At 41.6% G+C, this 8,003-nt stretch overlaps 1 protein-coding gene across 1 annotated transcript in view; it reads left to right on the top strand.

Annotated features, from left to right (window-relative positions):
* Positions 1–8,003, top strand: part of CLIP1 (CAP-Gly domain containing linker protein 1) — a 107,343-nt gene that overhangs the window by 54,188 nt on the left and 45,152 nt on the right. The window lies entirely within an intron of this gene.

Raw genomic sequence — 8,003 nt, 5'->3', positions numbered from 1 at the left:
TGGGCTCAAGCGAGTCTCCTGCCTCAGCCTCCCAAGTAGCTGGGACCACAGGTGCCCGCCACAACACCTGGCTGTTTTTTTGGTTGCAGCCGTCATTGTTGTTTTGGCTGGCCCAGGTTGGATTTGAACCCGCCACCTTAGGTGTATGTGGCTGGTGCCTTAGCCACTTGAGCCACAGGTGCCGAGCCTAGAGATACGTCTTTATCTGGCATTTTAAACTATTGTTTAAAATAAGTTTCACGGATGGCACCTCTGGCTCAGTGTGTAGGGCGCCGGCCCTGTATACTGAGGGTAGTGGGTTTGAACCCAGCCCTGGCCAAACTGCAACAAAAAATAGCCAGGCATTGTGGCAGGCGCCTTTAGTCCCAGCTACTTGGGAGGCTGAGGCAAGAGAATTGCCTAAGCCCAGGAGTTGGAGGTTGCTGTGAGCTGTGATGCTACAGCACTCTACTGAGGGTGACAAAGTAAGACTCTGTCTCTAAAAATAAAAAAAATAATAAAATAGATTTCATTTGGTGCTCTAGTCTATAACTGCATTGTGTCAGCTGTGTGAACCTAAAACTCTTAAACCCAATTAATTTGGTGAACAATTTTTTTTTTCACTTTATCACCTTTGGTAGAGTGCTATGGTGTCACAGCTTATAGCAACCTCCAGCTCTTGGGCTTAGGAGATTCTCTTGCCTCAGCCTCTCAAGTAGCTGGGACTATAGGCACCTATCACAACGCCCAGCTATTTTTTGTTGCAGTTTGGCTGGGGCTGGATTCGAACCCGCCATCCTTGGTATATGGGACTGGCGCCCTACTCACTGAGACATAGGTGCTGTCGAACATTTTTTTTTTTTTTTTATTGTTGGGGATTCATTGAAGGTATAAGAAACCAGGTTACACTGATTGCATTTGTTAGGTAAAGTCCCTCTTGCAGTTGTGTATTGCCCCTAAATGGTGTGTCACACACTGAGACCTCACCCTCCTCCCTCCTTCCCTCTCTCTACTTTTTTTTTTTGTTGTTATTGTTTGCAGTTTTGGCTTGGACTGGGCTTGAACCTGCTTCCCCCCCCCCCTCCCTTCCATTCCCTTCACATACACCCCCATATATGGGGTGGGCACCCTACTGTTTGAGCCACAAGCGCTGCCTGCTCTTCCTTTCCCCACCTCCTTCCTTTTCTCTCTCTCTACTCTCCCCTTCCCCCACCCCCCCACTGTGTACTAGGTCATTAATTGTCCTCATATCAAAATTCATGCTTCTCTGTTCTTGTGGTGCTTTACTAAGAACAATGTGTTCCACTTCTGTCCGGGTTAATACAAAAGATGTAAAGCAGTGGTTCTCGACCTATGGGTGGTGACCCCTTTGTAACAATGAAAATACATCCTGCATATCGAATGTTTATATTAGGATTCATAACAGTAGCAAAATTATAGTTATGAAGTAACAATGAAAATAATTTTATGGTTGGGGGTCACCACAACATGAGGAACAATATGAAAGGGTCGCGGCATTAGGAGGCATTAGGAAGGTTGAGAACCACTGATAAAGTCTCCATCTTTTTTGATGGCTGAATAGTATTCCAGTGTTTTTCCTAAGCTTTCTTTGAGGATTTTTATCGTTTCATGCCTTAAATTTAAGTTCTTTATCCATCTTGAATCAATTTTTGTGAGTGGAGAAAGGTGCGGGTGGATATCCGGTTCTCCCAGCACCATTTTTTGAATAGGGAGTCTTTCCTCCAGTGTATGTTCTTGTTTGGTTTATCAAAGATTAGATGGTTGTAAGATGTTAGTTTCATTTCCTGGTTTTCTATTCGATTCCAAATGTCTTTGTCTTTATTTTTGTGCCACTACTATGCTGTCTTAATCACTATGGCCTTGTTGTACAGCCTAAAATCTGGTATGCTCATGTCCCTGGCTTTGTTTTTATTACTAAGAACTGACTTAGATATACGGAGTTTTTTGGTTCCATACAAAATGAAGAATCATTTTTTCCAAGTCTTTAAAGTACGATGTTGGTATTTTAATAGGCATGGTATCAAATGGGTAGATTGCTTTGGGAAGTATAGACATTTTAACAATGTTGATTCCTCCCAGCCATGAGCATGATATAATATTCCATTTGTTAATATCTTCTGCTATTTCCTTTCTTAGGGTTTCATAGTTTTCTTTATAGAGGTCCTTCACCCTTTTGTTAGGTATATTCCTAGGTATTACATTTTCTTTGAAGCTATGGTGAAAGGAATTGTGTCCTTAATTAGCTTCTCATCTTGGCTGTTATTGGCGTATGCAAAGGCTACTGACTTGTGGACATTGATTTTAGATCCTGAGACATTACTGTACTTTTTGATGACTTCCAGGAGTCTTGTGGTTGAGTCTTAGGGTTCTCTAACTATAAGATCATATCGTCGGCAAAGAGGGAGAGTTTGACCTCCTCTGCTCCCATTTCGATGCCCTTTATTTCCTTCTCTTGCCTAATTGTATTGGCTAGAACTTGCAGCACTATGTTGAATAGTAATGGTGACAGAGGACAACCTTGTCTGGTTCTAGTTCTAAGTGGAAAAGCTTTCAGTTTTACTCCAGTCAATAAAATATTAGCTTTGGGTTCATCTAAATAGCTTCAATCAGTTTAAGAAATGTGCTATGTATGCCTATACTCTTCAGTGTTCTAATTAGAAAAGTATGCTGGATTTTATCGAATGCGTTTTCTGCATCTATTGAGAGGATCATGTGGTCTTTGTTTTTGCCTCTGTTGATAGTGTGAATAACGTTTATGGACTTGGGATGTTAAACCAGCCTTGCATCCCTGGGATGAAACTTACTTGATCATGATGTATGACTTTTTTGATGATAAGCTATAATCTATTGGCTAAGATTTTGTTGAGAATTTTTGCATCTATAGTCATTAGTGAAATTGGTCTGAAGTTCTCCTTTTTAGTTGGGTCTTTTCCTGGTTTTGGTATCAGGGTGAAGTTTGCTTTGTAGAATATGTTGGGGAAGATTCCTTCCTCCTCAATTTTTTGGAATAATTTCTGAAAGTATGGGAATAAGCTCTTCCTGAAAAGTTTGATAGAATTCTGGTGTGAAGCCATCCGGACCAGGGCATTTTTTTGTTGGGAGATTTTTAATTGCTTCTTTGATCTCAGTGCTTGAAATTGGTCTGTACAGGAGCTCTATTTCTTCCTGGCTAAGTCTGGGGAGAGGGTGTGATTCCAAATATTGATCCATTTCCTTTACATTGTCAAATTTCTGGGCATAGAGTTTCTGGTAGTATTCAGAGATAATCTCTTGTGTCTCGGTGGCATCAGCTGTTACTTCCCCTTTATCATTTCCAATTGAGGTTACTAGAGATTTTACTTTTCTATTTCTAGTTAGTCTGGCCAAAGGTTTATCTACTTTGTTTATTTTTTCAAAAAACCAATTCCTTGTTTCTTTAATTTTCTGAATGATTCTTTTGTTTTCATTTTCATTAATTTCTGATTTAATTTTGGATATTTCTTTTCTTCTGCTGGGTTTAGGCTTAGATTGTTCTTCTTTTTCCAATTCCATTAGATGGCTTGTGAGTTTGTTGATGTGCTCTTTTTCTGTTTTCGAATGTAGGCATCCAAAGTGATAAATTTTCCTCTCGGGACTGCTTTTGCAGTATCCCACAGGTTTTGGTAGCTTGTGTCTTCATTGTTGTTATACTCAAAGAAGTTAATGATTTCCTGTGTTATTTCTTCCTGTGCCCAACTGTCATTCAGCATAAGGTTGTTTAATTTCCACACCTTTGTATGAGGTTGAACGTTTTTTGTTGGAGTTGAGTTCCACCTTTAGTGCCTTGTGGTCTGAGAAGATACAAGGTAAAATTTCAATTCTTTTGATTCTGTTGAGGTTGTTTTATGTCCTAGGATATGATCAATTTTGGAGAATGTTCCATGGGGTGATGAGATGAATATGTATTCTTTAGCTTTGGGATGCAGTGTTCTATATATGTTTGTCAAGCACAGTTGTTTTAGGGTCTCATTTAAGTCCCTTATATCTTTGTTTAATTTCTGTTTAGAGGATCTGTTCAGCTTTGTAAGAGGAGTGTTAAAGTCCTCTGCTATTATGGTGTTATTGGATATCATATTGCTCAGACTAATTAAGGTCTGTTTCAAGAATTTGGGAGCATTTAAGTTGGGTGCATAAATATTTAGAATTGAAGTGTCTTCTTGTTGTATTTTCCCAATATGAAGTGACCATCTTTGTCTTTTTAGACTTTAGTTGCTTTAAATCCCATGTGTCTAAAAATAAGATTGCAACCCCTCTTTTCTCCTGAATTCCGTTTGCCTGAAAAATTGTCTTCTAACCCTTACCTCTTAGTTGTTTGTTTTTTTTTTTAAGAGACAGAGTCTCACTTTGTCACCCTCAGTAGAGTGCTATGGCATCACAGCTCACAGCAACCTCCAGCTCTTGGGCTTAGGCGATTGTCTTGCCACAGCCTCCGAAGTAGCTGGAACTACAGGCGCCCGCCATAATGCCTGGCTATTTTTTTGTTGCAGTTTGGCCAGGGCCGGGTTTGAACCCACCACCCTTGGTATATGGGGCCAGCGCCCTACTCACTGAGCCATAGGTGCCGCCCAACTCTGAGTTTTAATTTGTCTTTTGAGGCTAGATATGTTTCCGGCAAACAGCAAAAAACGGATGGCTTGTGCTTTTTAATCCCGTCAGCCAATCTGTGCCTCTTCAGTGGGGAATTCAAGCCATTAACATTTATTGAGATAATTGATAAGTGTGGTAGCATTCTATTCATCTTATTTTGTGACAGTCCATTGCTTAGTTTTGTCTTTTGCATCATTGTGAAAGCTAGGTTCTGTCTTTTAATTTCTGGGTGCTTACTTTGCTGGTGATCCATTGGGATGGTCAGTGTGTAGAACAGGTTGAAGTATTTCCTGTGAAGCTGGTCTTATTGGGGCAAATTTCCTCAATGTTTGCATATCTGAGAGTAGGGCACCAGCCCCATATACCGAGGGAGTTCAAACCTGGCCCTGACCAAACCACAACAAAAAAATAGCCGGGCAATGTGGCGGGCGCCTATAGTCCCACTTACTCGGGAAGCTAAGGCAAGAGAGTTGCCCAAGCCCAAGAGCTGGAGGTTGCTGTGAGCAGTGTGATGCTGCCACGGCACTCTACTGAGGGTGAGAAAGTGAGACTCTGTCTCAAAAAAAAAAAAAAGAAAAAAAGAAAGGAGAAGAGGTGAGTAAAAGGGAATATTGACCAGAAGAAGAGAGGCACAGAAAGAGGGAGACAGGAGTAATAAAGGTGCACAGTAGGGTACTTTGACCCAACCTTAAAAATCCCCAACCTATGGGGGTGCAGGGTTGGGTGGTTCCTTGAGGCCAGCAGCTCTTTGCCAGCCTGTTCAGACACAGTACCCCACCCCTACCAGGTAGAGAGGAAAGACAAATATACTATAAAACCAAAACAAACAGAAAACCTTACAAAATAAAATTTGGGGAAAACCTAAATAATAGGGGCAGAAACATTAGGGAAAATGAAGTTATTATTATTAAAGTAAGCAACAATGGAAAATTATATTTAAACTAGAAAAATGAAGAAATAAAAAGTTTAGAGGGAAAATGTTGAAATAAATAAATAACCAAAACCAAAGCAATATATATATCTTGCTGAATATTATCTGGGCAATACGTGATCTTCTGGGGTATGAGATGTTAATCACAATGCTGATATAGCTGTGTGAGATGGAGACTGGAGGCCTTTGCTGATTTCTCAAACCTCGCAATGTTAAGAGCCTTAAATGTCTCCTCAGCACACTTAAAAGACACTTTAAACTGTTAACCTCAGCTAAGCAAAAGCTTTCTCAGGAACACACTTGTCACTGGGATCTCTCCTAAAGTGGCTGCCCACTTATCCAGTGCACCAAAACCGGTCTCACTCAGTGCTCCTGAGGGCCGAGGCTGCAAGGCAGTCCTGCTACTGCCAAACGCTGAAATCTCCGCTCTTTCCCAGCGTTTCAGTCCTGGCCTTTGGCACTGCTCACTAGTCCACTTGCCCAAGGTCTCCTAGCCCAAGTATTGCTCTGTGACCCTGAGGGCAGAGTCTCCAGGGCAGTTCTCCCACATGGCTGCATGTAAGGCCCACAACTGAACTATATTAGCTCCATTCTGGCTCAGCAGCTCAGTCTGGGGCCCTAGACAACACTTAAAGTCATCTGTACTCTCACCCAAGTTCCCCCATGGTAGTTCAACTGAGTGCCCAAGTCCAAAAAAATAGAACAGCCCACAGGGAAGGCCTTCCTTCCCTATTTGCAATCTCGCCGCTTTTGTAATTACAGCTGTGGCAGCCATGGCCTCAGACCAAACAAATGCAGTTCGTGGAGGAAGGCCAGTTCTCCACTGTGTTTGTCTTTCTCCTGGGGTCTGGGAGTCTCTCGTTGTCTCCCTGTGTCCCCAAAGGGATGTTTCTGAGCAAGAGCCCACAAGCCAGCGATGCCTGGATTCTTCTCTTCCCACTCTTAACTACCCCCAGTTGCAAAAAAGCTGTTACTCAGCCGCCATCTTGTTCCCTTCCAGAGTATATTTTCTTTTATTTTCTCTTGCAGTATATCTACCCCTTGTTTGTTTTATTTGAGTAGGTTGCCCTACCCCCATCTCTAAGTACCAACCTCTCCTTCTGAGCAGAAGCACAGAGCTGTTAAAGGTTTCTGATTAATTCCATAATCCTAATTCGGAGAACATTTGAGTGTGTCTTTCATGCTAGGTATAGTTAAGCTGGGAAGGATATGAAGATGTACAGTATTATATGTGGTTCCTGCCCTTCAAGGGTTTGTACCATTTCTTTCCAGTTCTAATGATGCAAAGAGATGGGATTCAAACAAAAACAAAAGCATCAGTTCCAAACTGCTGTTCTAAACTGTCTTCCTCAACACTATTTTTTCTTATGTATGTATGTATGTATTTATTTATTTTTGAGACAGAGTCTCACTCTGTCACCACTGGCTAGAGAGTGCTATAACCATCATAGCTTGCAGCAACCTCAAACTCTTGGACTTAAGGGATCTCCTTGCTTTAGCCTCCCGAGTAGCTGAGACTATAGGCAGCCACCACAACGCCCAGCTATTTTTAGAGACAGGGTCTCGCTTTTGCTCAGGTTGGTCTTGAACCTGTGAGCTCAGGCAATCCACCCACATCAGCCTCCCAGAATGCTAGGATTACAGGCTTGAGCCACTGTACCTGGTAGGGGTCTCAAGTCTTGCTCAGGCTAGTCTTGAAATTGTGAGCTCAAGAGATCTACCCACCTCAACCTTCTAAAGTGCTAGGATTACAGGTGTGAGCCACTGCCCCTGACCCCTCAATACTATTTGTTGATTAAGTTTGGATTAAACTAGTATATGTCTAGTTCTTTTAAGAATTCTTGAAATTATCTCCTAGGAATAATTTGGTCTGAGCTACTCACTTGAGGAGATACACAGCTTGAGATATTCATGACAGATTTCCTTTCTGAGGCATAGTTTTAATGACATTTTTCTAGATTATGTTTAAATACTATGTTTCCCCAAAAATAAGACACTATCTTATATTTATTTTTTCTCAAGAAGACACACTAGGGCTTATTTTCAGGGGATATCTTATTTTCATTAAGTGTAATACAACAGTCTACATTTATTCAAATACAGTTAAAGTCATCTTCTTTTGGAACCTGACAGGGAGAGCTGACCTTGTTGGTGGGGCTGGTGCTAGTGATGCATGAACTCCTTTCCCCTAGCTGTTTGCATGTGCGCAATAGAATGCCTGTGACCACAGTTACTACAAGCGCACCCGCACAAGTGTGAACAGCTCAGAGAAAGAAGCTGTGGCAGATAAGAGGTATTCCAGTCTTCCTTACTGCTCTGCGCCGAAATGCATGGTATGGCTATGCAGACACGCTGCATAGCCAGCCATCACTAGGTCTTATTATCGGGGTAGGGCTTATATTTAACAAATGCATAGAAATCCTGCTAGGGCTTATTTTTTGGGTAGGTCTTATTTTCAGGGAAACAC

This window comes from Otolemur garnettii, unplaced genomic scaffold, assembly GCF_000181295.1.
Source record: "Otolemur garnettii isolate 467f Iridium unplaced genomic scaffold, OtoGar3 scaffold00099, whole genome shotgun sequence".
NCBI classification, from domain to species: Eukaryota; Metazoa; Chordata; class Mammalia; order Primates; family Galagidae; genus Otolemur; species Otolemur garnettii.
This window is presented reverse-complemented; position numbering and strand designations above follow the sequence as displayed.